General features: G+C 39.2%; 1 protein-coding gene and 1 pseudogene across 3 annotated transcripts in view; both read left to right on the top strand.

Moving 5' to 3' along the window:
• Nucleotides 1–13,414, top strand: part of GRIN2A (glutamate ionotropic receptor NMDA type subunit 2A) — a 500,965-nt gene that overhangs the window by 163,088 nt on the left and 324,463 nt on the right. The gene's annotated exons all lie outside the window — the stretch shown is intronic.
• LOC138160805 (T-complex protein 1 subunit delta-like) lies at nt 10,143–11,715 on the top strand (annotated as a pseudogene).

Below are 13,414 nucleotides of genomic sequence, written 5' to 3'. Positions count from 1 at the left end.
ATCTATCTATCTATCTATCTATCTATCTATCTATCTATCTATCTATCTATCTATCTATCTATCTATATCATCTGTCTGTCTGTCTATTCATTTATTTATTTGCTTTTTTGAGGGGGGAAGGCAGGGCAATTGGGGTTAAGTGACTTGCCCAAGGTCACATGGCTAGTAAGTGTTGAGTGGCTGAGGCCAAATTTGAACTCAGGTCCTCCTGACTCCAGGTCTGGTGCTCTATTCACTGCACCACCCAGCCGCCCCACAAATATTTATCAAATTTGTTTGTTCTTGAGGTTATAGAACTTACTGTTATCTGTGAACATGGCTACTATAAGCTTTTAATTTTTAGGTTTTACCTTTCTACTTTCTGTTTTTCACCTGTGGTCTACCTGTAGCTATTTTCCCTTTGACACCTATGATGAATAGTTGGTATGTACTGAGGGACTACAAATCTGTTTTTACTTTTATTTAAAAATATATTTGAATTATATATTTCCTTTTATATTACCTATATATTTTCAATATATTTCCTCTTCTTCCTTACTATTCTTTCTCTTCCTTTTCCTCCTTTTCTTCCTGCTCCTCTTCCCAGATAGTCATTCCTTGTAACAAAGAAGTAAATTTATTTTTATATTAGTCTAAGCAAATTTAATTATTAAAGACAAAATCACAGCTATCAAATCATAATTTACTATCTATTCATTTGTGTTACTCATTCTCTTGTCCTCCATTACTTAACCAACTAATTAACAGTAATTTCTTCAGTGACTGTCCTGTGCTCAGAATTGTGGTGTGTGTGTGTGTGTGTGTGTGTGTGTGTGTGTGTGAGAGAGAGAGAGAGAGAGAGAGACAGAGACAGAGAGAGAGAGAGACAGAGACAGAGAGAGAGACAGACAGAGGGAGAGAGAGACAGAGACAGAGACAGAGACAGAGAGAGGATAATGATACAAAAGATGATGCAACATGGTCTTAAGCCTTGTAAGAATTCACAATCAGTTGGGGAAACTGAAAGCTGTTGTAAACTACTTGAGTGCTAGAAAGGGTGGCAGTAAGGTGATGTAGGTAAAGAACTCTTCAGACTTTAAAGTACTAAATAAATGTTACTTTGATGATGATGATTGTTGTTGGTAGACACTTCCTAATTATCTCAGCTGTTAGCACCCCCCTTTCTTTGTATTTCTTTTGTGTATCTGTGTATAATTAATTATCTAAGTAAATAAATAATATTTATTTAATTGTATGCATGCCATTCCTCATAGTAGAATGTGAACTCATTAAGGGTGAGTAATGATTGGATTGTGTCTTTGTGCTTCTAGCACATAGCATAATGCTTGGACCATACTAAGTGCAAATAAATGATGATTAAATTGAAATTAATCATTATTAAATGCATCGGACCTTTAAGGAGAGATCATTATACATTGAAGTAGTTGGGGATAAAATGAGATAGAGAGGTTATAAGCAGTAAGATGGATGACCTTATACAGTAAAGGGAATCAAAGTTTTCACTTCCTTTGGGATACTACCAGATAAAAAGACTCTATTTAGAGCTTTGGCTAAGCAAAAGTCATGGGGAAGATGCATCAAAATGCAAATGGATATGAGGCTAATTGTACCTGTGTTGTCATTTGGAAGCTTTGGGTTGGGATGGATAGGATGTGGATCACACAGACCAGAGTTTATTTGGATTCATCCAGGAAAGCGTCATGGAGGAAGTGAGTCGTGCAGTGTTTTTCAGGAGGGGAGGGGGTTGTGAGGAACTTTTCTTAGCAAAGGCATGTGTTGGATGAATGTTGGGTGGGTGGGGTCAGCTAAGCACAGGTGTTTTTATAGCCCTCAAGATGAAGAAACACAGCAATTTACAATGATAGGTCTTGTTGAAAATAGAGAGGGATAATGATCAACGTCAGAGCTGCACATGGACACAGAATGGGAATGATGGTGAGTCAAATTTTGGATCCTGTAGCCACACTCATACACGTGGATGCACCATCTACAGAGACATTTTTGATGAAAAAGACAGTGAGGGGAAGAGAGATTGACAAGGGGGGAGGGAGAAAAGGAGGGAGGGAGAGAGAAGGAAAAAGAGACAGATCAAGACAGAGAGACAGAAAGCTGGAGACAGAAAGACAAAGAAACAGAGACAGAGAGAGTTAGACAGACAGACAGAGACAAAAAGACAAAGAGACAGAGAGAAACACAGATGAACAGAAAGAGACAAAAACAGAGAGATAGAGACAGAGATAGACAGAGGAACAGATATATAGAGAGATGGAGTCAGTGCCAGGGACAGAGAAATAGAGAAAATGCCTTTGGATACCTTGGGCTGCACAAACTGGAGAGTAGGAGGCTATTTTCTCCTTTTCCTTTAAAGCAAATTCCTTTCTAGCTGTGACTGAAGAAACACATTCTTCCCAGCCCAAGATCTTCAAGCTTGTGAGACTCTTACTGTGGTTTTGCTGACATTAGAAAAGAGGGTTGCATTCTTCAAGATCATTTCCTTAGTATGGAAGGCAGAGGGTATCTCCCCTTAAGGAGCACTGCAAGAGGAAGTTGATGCGAAGGCTTCTCCAGTCTCAGCAGACGAGACTGAAGATTACTTCTGAGCTAGAAAGAGTTGCTTGACTCTTCTATTCTCTCACATTTCATTTGCTTCCTTCTGCTGGAATGCTCCGGAGGTGGCAGAATTGATGAGCCTTCTTCCATTGCTGTGCCTGGAGAGATTAGCTTCAGCAGTATTCTTTTAAGTCTGTGGTTTCATTCTCTTTTTCATTTTTTTAAAACCACCTTATAATGTGTGTGTGTGTGTGTGTGTGTGTGTGTGTGTGTGTTAAATGCCAAGAACTTGAACATAATGGAATCATAGCAGGAAACCATGGTATATCAGAGCCAGAAAAGATTTTGAAGAAGGAACCCACTCATTTGACATATGGGGAAAATGTGACACAGAAGGAATGAGTGCTTTGTTGAATGTATTTGGTGAGTTAATGGCATTGACAGTACTAGAAGTAGGGACTCAACTCTCAGTACAAGCATCTTTCCATTGCACTTACTGCTTCTCCTCTTTTCTGCATTGGCCCGCACTAAGACTCCCCTAGAATCAAGTTGAGATTATCCAAAGATGAGCACTGAGTGGGGTACAGAGGGAAAATGTAATAGGGAGGGGACTCTGCCCCATGAAAGAGATAGGTACAAGATTTTGAGCCCTTGAATACTAACCAGAGGCTTGACAATACAACGAAGTAATAGTGGTTATAGGACTCAGGATATTGGTGTGAATGTGTGACCCTGGGCTAGGAATTCACTTCTCTGGCCCTCAATTTTCTTGTCTGTAAAATGTGAGGATTTTACTGTCAGGGTTTCTTAACTTTTTGTGATGTGGACCCCTTCAGTGGCTTGATGAAGCCTGTGGACCCCTTCTCAGATAATGTTTTGAAATGTGTAAAATAAAGTACATAGAATTATAAAAAATCTATGCTGAAATATAGTTATCAAAGCATTAAAAAACGAGTTAATGGATCTCAAGTTAGGAGTCTCCTAACTTGAAGAAGAGGATCTCCAAGTTTCCTTTTAAGGATGAACTCTGAGGTCCTATGATCCTATAATACCATGGCTTCTAGTGATGGGCAGAAAACTTTGGTTTATGCCAGATAATCTTATTGGGTCATAGACAATGCTTGGAGTTCATTAAATCTAACTCCTCATTTCATAAGTGATGAAACTGAAACAAAGAGAGGTGAAATTACTTGTCTAGGGTCATACAACTAGTGAATGTCTGAAGAAACATTTTAACTCAGGTCTTCTTGGTTCCAAGTCTATTATGCCACACAGCTATCTCTCATGGCTCATGGCAGCTTACCTGCTGTAGTTGTGCCTAGAGCCAAGGTGCCCATGCTCTGTGGAAACTATGTTACCCACGCTAGGTCTTCATGGGTATATCCATTGCCAAGCAAATAGATGCCTTACTTGTGATAGGATGTGAAGGAACATGAACCTGATATTTTTGAGGAATGTATAGTTGATAAGTTTCATAGGCTGGAATTTAATTTATTAAAGTTCATATAAAAATGAAATAAAACAGAGTTTGTGGTGGAGGGGAAAATACTGAATGTAGTATTGGGGGACCAAGGTTAAAATACTGTCTCTATTTATTATTTATTTCTTGTGTGACATAAGGGAAATACTTTAACTCCTCTGGGCTTCAGCTTTTTTTATCTGTACAATGGAGGGGCTAGACCAGTGGTTTCTGAGGTTCATTTAAGTCTTTGATTGTATGGGAATCTTTGGTTATTAAGAGTTGTTTGTATTTTGATAAGAAAACTATGGAAATAAAATTTCCACTATAGAAAGAGTACTAAATTTGGAATCAGAGGACTTTGGTTCAAATTTCTGCCTTGCTACTTAAGCCAACTGTGACCTCGGGCAAGTTAAATTCTCTGGGCCACAGTTTCCTTATCATGAAAATGAGGGTTTGCACTAGATGCTCTCCGAAGTCCTCTATTGATCACTGCATAAGACTGCAGATACTTGGTTTAAATTACCAACTGGGTCAATGCACTGCATAATTACATGTGTAATTAATTTTTGCTTATCAAAGCTGAATTCTCCTCTAGTAACACAATTACTGTGCTTGGGCTCAGGCAGACTGGGGGTTGGGGACTCATGTGAAATGATGCATCATAAATACTGTAGACTCATTAATTGCCTCCCAGTTTTATATTAGAGCTATAGAAAGAACTTTAAAAGTGATCTGGTCACAGAATCACAGAATTTTGGAACTGGAAAGTTGGAAAGGACCTCTCTTACTACGTAGTCTGATAAGAAAGAAAGACACTCTAGCACACCTGGAGGATATCCAGTCTTTGCTTGAAGACCTCCAAGGAGACGGAACTTACCACCTCTCCAGGCAGCCAATTCCACTTTCCAACAGCTCTAATTGGTAGGAAGTTTGTCCTGATATCAAGCCTAAATCTGCCTCTATGCTATTTCCTTTTATTGATCCCAATTCTGACCTCTGGGGTCCAACAGAAGAAATTTAATCCCTTTTGTACATGATGGCACTTCAAATAACTGAAAACATCTACCATGTCCCAGCCTCTTATTTCCCAAGTCTTTGCATCCTTAGTTCTCTCAATAGATCTCCATAAATCTCATCACCCTTCTGGATCTCCTCTTCTGGATGTCCCCCAGCTTATCAATATTTGTGGCCCCCAGTACTGGGAACAATACTCTAAATGTGGTCTGACAGAGAAGAGAGTGGTTATTTTCTTCTTATTCCTGGAAGCTATGCATCTTTTAGCACAGCTCTAAATCAAATAAGCTGTTTTTGACTGTCACACCACACTTTGTTGTTTTTGTTGTTTAGTTATTCAAGTTGTGTCCAACTCTTCATGACCCCATGGACCATAGCACTATAATCTTTCTGTCCTCCACTATCTACTTAAGTCTGTCCAAGCTCATGTTTGTTGCTTCCATGGTACTATTTATCTATCTTATCCTCTGCTGTCCCCTTCCCCTTTTGCCTTCAGCCTTTCCCAACATCAGGGTCTTTTCTATTGAGTCCTGTTTTCTCAATATGTGGCCAACGCAGTATTTGTCCTTCCAATGAATAGTCTGAATTGATTTCAGTATGGGCTGATTTGATCTCCTTGCTATCCAAGGGACTCAAAAGTCTTCTCCAATACAATAAACCAAAGGTGTTGATTCTATGGCACTCAGTTTTCCTCATAGTCCATCTCCCACAGCCATACATGACTACTGGAAAAACTATATGGATCTTTGTCAGCAAGGTGATGTCTCCGGTTTTTTACTACATACTTCAGTCCAGTATTGCCACAGTTGGTTGGTTATTGTCCTTTGTTCTTGAAAAGGACCATTGTTATGCTAGAATTGCATTACAGTGTGTCCAACTGTGGCTGATCAGATCACAACAAGCTCACAATATTCTACCACAGGTCAGGCACAAATAGTCCATGTGAACTTTTGGAATGGATTCTCTAAATGTGCACATCTTGTGTTTCTTTTGAGCTATTGCAATTATGCTTTGCTCATAGAACATAGCACCTTCTCTGATGTGGACATGCCATGCTAAACTGTCCTGTGCCAGTGTCGTCTATGTCACGCAATCAATTCCAAAGTTCTTAAGAAGAGACCTTGAGAGTGTCCTTGTTTGGCTGCTTCTGACCACCACATGAATGCTTGCCTTGTGTTAGTTCTCCATAAAATAGTCTTTTTGGCAAGCATACATTTTGCATTTGAATAATGTGACCAGCCCATCGAAGTTGTACTCTCTGAAGTAGAGTTTAAATGCTTGACAATTTAGTTCAAGAAAGGACCTCAGTGTCTGGTATCTTATCCTACCTGGTGATTTTCAGAATTTTCACAAAGCAATTCAAATGGAAGCAATTCAGTATTGCCATAGCTTTCTTCCAAAGAAGAAGCATCTTTTAATTTCATGGCTGCACTCACCATTTGCAGTTATCGTTGAGCCCAAGAATATAAAATCTTATACTGTTTCCATTTCCCCCCTCTATTTGCCAGGAAGTGATGGGATCAGTTGCCGTTGATGAGGGATGGCTCACAATAGGTTCAGCAGGAACACTGATCTTTATCTTAAGACCAGAAAGCCTGTGATTCAGTCTTGAAAGAATTCAGTCCAAGCCAACTTGGAGTCAGAGTTGTAAAAGTTTATTGTATGCTTTACATCAGGCAAGGATCCTTAGGGGACCTGCAACCTTAAAGGGGTAGAATTAAGGTTTATATAGGATAATCTATAGTAGAACCCCTGCCAATTATGCTAACTAGGTGATTAAGGGTGGGATTAGGGAGGAGTTAAGGTGGGGCCAGTGTTTAAAGGAACATGTATTTTTAATGTAACTGCTCAGGCATATTGCCCATGATTCACTGGGAAAAAGCCCAAGGGGGGGGGCTACCTGGAGGTGTGGTTTTAGGCTTGAAATGTCACTAAGTCAGCTTAAGAGCTGATGGAGAAGTGCCCAGTCTGCCACCCATCAGTGTCACATTTGACAAGATTGATGTCTGGGAACCAAAGCTGAGACTCAGTGGATGATAGGCTAAGGAGTTAACCCAGAGATAGGGTCCTGACGGATTTATTGAGGCAGCCAAGGAATCAATCTAGAGATAGGGTACTGAAGGATTCATGGGGGCAGCAGGACACTATACAATGGGGAGATAATAATTGCCTAAGCTGGAATGTTTATAGATACTTTTGTGAAAGATTCACAGGTGTAGCTTGTCACTGTTCCAAGCTGAGATAAACAATTCATTAGTTGTTGCTGGGAAGAATGGGGGACGGGGAGAGGGGCGAGGGGTAGGTGGAAGAGGCACAGTTGCTCTGAGACTGGGGCGGGGGGAGTGTGATTTTACAGACTGGTTTTACAATACAATTGGTATTACAAATGAAGTTTACAAATTGATTTTACAAACATAGATCCCAAGCACCCCATCATTATGATGCTAGTTTTTTTGTTTTTATGTAAACTTCAAGCCAGATTTTACACTCTTCTCTTTTAACCTTATCATGATGCTTCTTAATTCTTGTTCACTTTTTGCCATAAAAATGGTATCATCTGCATAGTAGAGATTGTTGATATTTCTCCCGGCAACCTTAGTTCTGTTTTTTTTTTTTTACTTGTCTAGACTGTATTTTGCACAATGTACTTTGCATATAAATTAAATAAATAAGGTGATAAAATACATCCTTGTCATACATCTTTTCTGATCTTAAACCAATCAGTTGTTCCATGTTTGGTCCTAACTATGACTTCTTGACCAACATATGGGTTTCTCAGAAGACAAGTAAGATGATCTGGTAGTCCCATTTCTTTGAGATCCTGTCACATTTTGTTGTGTTCCACACAAAGACTTTAGTGTAGTCAATGAAGCAGAAGTAGATTTTTTTCTTCTTCTTACAATTTCCTTGCTTTCTCCATAATCCAGCAAATGTTAGCAATTTGGCTTCTAATTCCTCTGCCTCTTCAAAGACCAGTCTGTTCTTTTGGTAGTTTTCAGTTTATATATTGTAGATATCTAGCTTGTAGAATCTTGAGCATAATCTTGCTGGTATGTGAAATAGTATAATTGTTTGGTAATTTAAACATTATTTGGAATTGTCTATCTTTTGGATTGGGATGTTAATTGATCTTTTCCAATCCGTTGGCCACTAAATTTTCCAAATTTGCTGGAGGTACAGCACTTTAACAATATTATCTTTCAGGATTTTAAATAGCTCAGTTGGAATTCTATCACCTTCAATCATTCTTAGCAGTGCTTCCTGAGCCCCATTTGACTTCATTCTCCAGTATGTCTGTCTCTAGATCACTAACCAGACCTTTGTCATTATGGGTGATATTAAAATCGTTCTTGTGCAGTTCTTTTGTGCATTCTTCCCACCTTTTCTTATTCTCTTCTACTTCTGTTAAGTCCTTACCATTTTGTCTTTTATCATGCCCATTTTTGTAGGACACATTCCCTCATTATCTCAAAGGTTCCCTCAAGAGGAGATCTCTTGTCTTTCCCATTCTATTGCTTTCTTCTATTTTTGTGCATTGCTTTTTTAAGAAAACCTTCTTATCTCCCCTTCCTATTCTCTGGAATTATTTATTTAGATGGATAGATCTTTTGCCTTTCTCCTTTACCTTTTGCTTCCCTTTTTTTCTCAGCCATTTATGAAGCCTTAGCAGACAATCATTTTGATTTCTTGCTCTTCTTTGGGATATTTTTGTTGCTGCCTTTTGTACAATATTGTGAATATTTGTCCACAGTTCTTCAGACACTCTATCCATGAGTCTAATCCCTTAATCTATTCATCACCTCCACTTCATATTCATAAGGGGTGTTATTTAGGTCATACCCATATGGTCTAATGGTTTTTCCTACTTTCTTCAATCTAAGTCTGAATATTTCAATAAGAAGATAATAATCTGGGGGCAGCTAAGTGGTGCAGTGAGTAAGATCACCAGTCCCAGAGTCAGGAGGACCTGGGATTGGTTCTGGCCTCAGATACTTAACACACACACACACACACACACACACACACACACACACACACACAAACTGGCCGTGTAACCTTGAGCAAGTTACTTAACCCCAATTGCTTTAAAAAAAAGAAGATAATCTGAGCCACAGTCAGCTAAAGGTCTTATTTTAATTAACTATATAAAACTTCTATGTCTTTGATTGCAAAGTATATAATCAATTTAATTTCTATATTGACCATCTAGTGATGTCCATGTGTAGAGTTTTGGGTGTCAAAAAAGTGTTTTGTATGACCAGCAAGTTATCTAGACAAAACTCTGTCAAAATTTGTCCTGTTTCCAAGGTCCAACTTGCCTGTTATCCTAATTATCTTTTGAGTTCGTACTTTAGCATTCCAATCCCCTATAATGAATGTGACATCTTTTTTTTCTTTTGGTGTTATTTCTAGAAGATGTTATAGGTCTTCATAGAACCAAAGAATATTAGCATTTTCTGTATCAGTGGTTGGATCATTGATTTGTGTTACTGTGGAGATGAATGGTTTACCTTGGATTTGAATAGATATCATTGTCATGTTCAAAGTATTGCTTCCCCACTTCTTCTGAGGGCTTTTTGCCCACAGTACTATCTGTCATGATCATTTGAATTAAATTCACCAATTCCTATCCATTTAAGTTCACTGTCACCCAATATGATAATATTTAATCTTCCCACTTCCCATCTGAACACAGACAGCTTATCTTTACAGCACTGGTAATTGTCACCAGACACACAGCTTCCTTTCAGTTTTGGCCTGACAGCTTTGTTAGCTCTGGAGCTACTTGTAGTTGACCTCTTCTCTTTCCCCGTAGTGTTTTAGACACCTTCCAACCTCAGGGGCTCATCTTCTGTTGTATAAAATTTTATCATCTTAATATGGCACATGGGGTTTTCTTGTCAAAGATACTGGAGTGGTTTGCCATTTCCTTCTCTAGGGAATCACCTTTTGTCAGAGTTCTTCACTATGTCAGGTACCAGCTTTGTTTTCTGGAAGCTTCATGGAGGTATTGGTTGAAGACTGTTAGTCCACGGGTTGGACACAGTCTGTGTCCAACCAGGGTTCTTAAGTCACTACAGAACTGCACTGAACCTGACTGACTATACTAGAGAACATGGGTTCCAGAAACAATGGACCTGATGGAATCAGGGGAAGAGGCACTTACCAAGACTGGGACAAACTGGTCCAGATCTGCTTCAGCAACAACTCTGCCTTCAGAGCAGTTATGGATGCAATTAGAACCAGCCTTGAACCAAAAGGAATGGAAAAAATGATTCAAGATGGAAAAGGTGATGTGACCATTATCAATGATGATACAACAAATGTGGGTCTTGCATCCAGCAGCCAGAATGTTGGTGAAGTTCTCCAAAGCACAAGATACTCAAGTTTGTAATGCTACCATATCTGTTGTTATTGCTGGATCTGTTTTGCATTCCTGTCCCAAGCTTCTTCAAAAGGGGATTCAGCTAACCATCATTTCAGAATCATTCCAAAAAACTTTGGCTAGAGGTGTCAAAATCTTAACTAAAATGGCACAGCCAGTGGAACTGAGTGACAGAGAAACATTACTAAATAGTGTGACCACTTTACTAAACTCAAAGGTTGTTTCTCAGTACTCAAGCCTGCTTTCTCCAATGAGTATAGATGCCATGATGAAGATGATTGACCCAACAACAGCTACAGATTTTTGAGATATTAAAATAGGTAAGAAGCTTGGGGGTGATAATTGATGACTATGAACTGGTGGAAAGATTGGTCCTAACTCAGAAGATGGCAAATGCAGGCATAACCAGAGTTGAAAAAGCTAAGAATGGTCTTATTCAGTTTTGTTTATCTGCTTCTAAAACAGATATGATAATCAAATTGTAGTTTATGACTATGTTCAAATGACAGTATTGCAAGAAGAAAGAACTTATATTCTCAATTTAGTGAAACAAGTTAAGGAATCTTGATGTTTGGTGCTTCTCATACAGAAATCTATCCGAAGGGATGCTCCTGATGATCTTGCATTACATTTCCTAAACAAAATGAAGATTATGGTGGTTCAGGTTATTGAAAGAGAAGACACTGAATTTATTTATAAGAATATTGGAATCAGACCAGTTACCCATATTGACCAGTTCACTTCTGAAATGCTTGGCTCTGCTAAGCTAGCAAAAGAGGTCAACTTAAATGGTTCTGGCAAATACCTCAAAATTACAGGTTGCACAAACCCTGGACAGTTACTGTTGTTGTTCATGGATCTAACAAATGGGTGATTGAAGAAGCTGAGCATTCAGTTCCTGATGCTTTATGTGTTCTTCACTGTTTAGTGAAAAACAGAGTGCTGATTGCAGGGGGTGGTGCTCCAAAGATAGAGTTGGCCTTGGGTTTAACTGAATATTCATGCACTTTGAGTGGGATGGAATCATACTGTGTCCGTGCTTTTGCAGATGCTATGGAAGTCATTCCATCTACTCTAGCTGAAAATGCAGGCCGTAATCTACTTTTCTACTGTAACAGAATTAAGAAATTGGCATGCTCAGGGAAGAACCACTGGAGGGATTAATGTCTGAAAGGGTGGAATTTCCAACATTTTGGGGGAGTTAGTAGTTCAACCTTTGTTGATGTCAGTCAGTGTTCTGACCCTACCTACTGAAGCAGTCTGAAGCATTCTCAAGATTGATGATGTAGGGGCGGCCAGGTAGCACAGCGAGTAAGAGCACCGGCTCCAGTGTTGAGAAGACCTGGAGATCGAATCCTGGGCTCAGACACTTGGCACCCACCCAGAAACACCTGGCTGTGTAACCTTGAGCAAGTTACTTAACCCCAATTGTTTATTAAAAAAAAAGATTGATGATGTGGTGAAGACTTGGTAATCTTATTAACATACTGCATCTGTCTGGTATAGACATATATTGTATAGCTGTGGTAGAAGAGTATTGCCCTGTACTTTTGACCCTGTACTTATCTGGAAGACTCTGTTTTCTGAGTCCTTATGCCCCAGCTTCCATTTGTTACCTTTTCAAAATACGTTCATACAATCTAATAAAAAAATAGTAAACATTTGGTTAAAAAAATCTCCACTATGACCTGTCCATCTTGGATGACCCTACAAGGTGCTCACAGTTTCATTGAGTTACACAAGCCCCTTTGCCTTAACAAGGCAGTGATCCAGGAGGGGTCACACCATATTGCTGATACCAATTGAGTTTTCAGTCTAATGTTACCTTCAGACAATTTTTAGGGGAAAAAATTAAATGTGCTTCCCTTTTTTTCTACAGAGGAGAAAACTGAGTCACGGAGAAATGAAATGACTTTTTCTTAAACCATTCAGCCAGTTACTGTCAGTGTCCAGCCTAACTTCTAGTTAAGTGACTTGACTTCTGGGTTTCTTTCCACTATGCTTCTCTGTTTACCCTTAGATTGTCTATGTGGTTTGATGAGCTAAGAGATTGGAAGAAGAATCTTGTCCTGTAGACCAAAAGGAGCTAACAGTCTCAGCCAATTCATTAGTATGTCTGCATGAACTGAAATTTCTAGGGGGATATTAGAAACCCTTCGCACTAGTAACCATAACAATCATTTGAAACAGGTGCAAGAAAATTTTAATCAGCAACCAATGACATCAACAGAGTAAATAAACCAGAGTTTTCTTCTCCAGGAATGAAAGATTATGCATCCTGACTTTCAGTACTGGAGAGTTTTCTCTTGCCATCCTCCCCTTCCTTTACCCAATATTAGTGAAATAATGGGAAGAGGGCCAACTAGATGACACAGTGAATAGAGCACCAGCCCTGGAGTCAGGAGGACCTGAGTTCAAATCTGTCCTCAGACACTTTTGACACACTAGCTGTGTGACCTTGGGCGAGTCACTTAACACCATTTGCCTTGCCTTCCCCCCTCCAAAAGAAGAGAATAAAAAGAAATAATAAGTATATTCACTGCCTTCCACTTGGGTTTTTAGGACCTTTTGGTTCCATATGGTCCAGATCTCTGTATGAAAGTACACTGTGGATTATGCTTTGTATTTTTATTTTATCTGTTTGTTTTATTTACTCATTATTTATTTTAAAATTTTATTTATTAGGTTTTATACTGAGTATGCAGGCCCTCAGCAGGTTTGGGGAAGGGAACATAAGTTTGATGATCAAAGATCCAGCCTAGAGACTATCTTTCTGATCAAATGGGACATGACTTTATAGAACAGTGTTCTGAAAGTAATCTTATTTGGTCTCTTGGACTGTGAAATTTTTCTTCTTCACCCTGTTAATCTCTCCCCAGAAGGCAGAAGGGCTTCATGAAAGCATCCATCTCTGCCACTGCCCCCGCTTAACCCCCCAAGTTCTTTTACCAGTTTTCTTTGATTGCTCTGTCAGGCTTTGGGCACCAGGAAGAAAGTAAAGC

Source organism: Petaurus breviceps, unplaced genomic scaffold (genome assembly GCF_028583685.1).
Source record: "Petaurus breviceps papuanus isolate PSGF00001 unplaced genomic scaffold, PetGlider_PUasm1.0 118, whole genome shotgun sequence".
In the NCBI taxonomy this organism is placed as follows: Eukaryota; Metazoa; Chordata; class Mammalia; order Diprotodontia; family Petauridae; genus Petaurus; species Petaurus breviceps.
The sequence above is the reverse complement of the archived record's forward strand: the minus strand, read 5'-3'. Positions and strand labels throughout refer to the sequence as shown.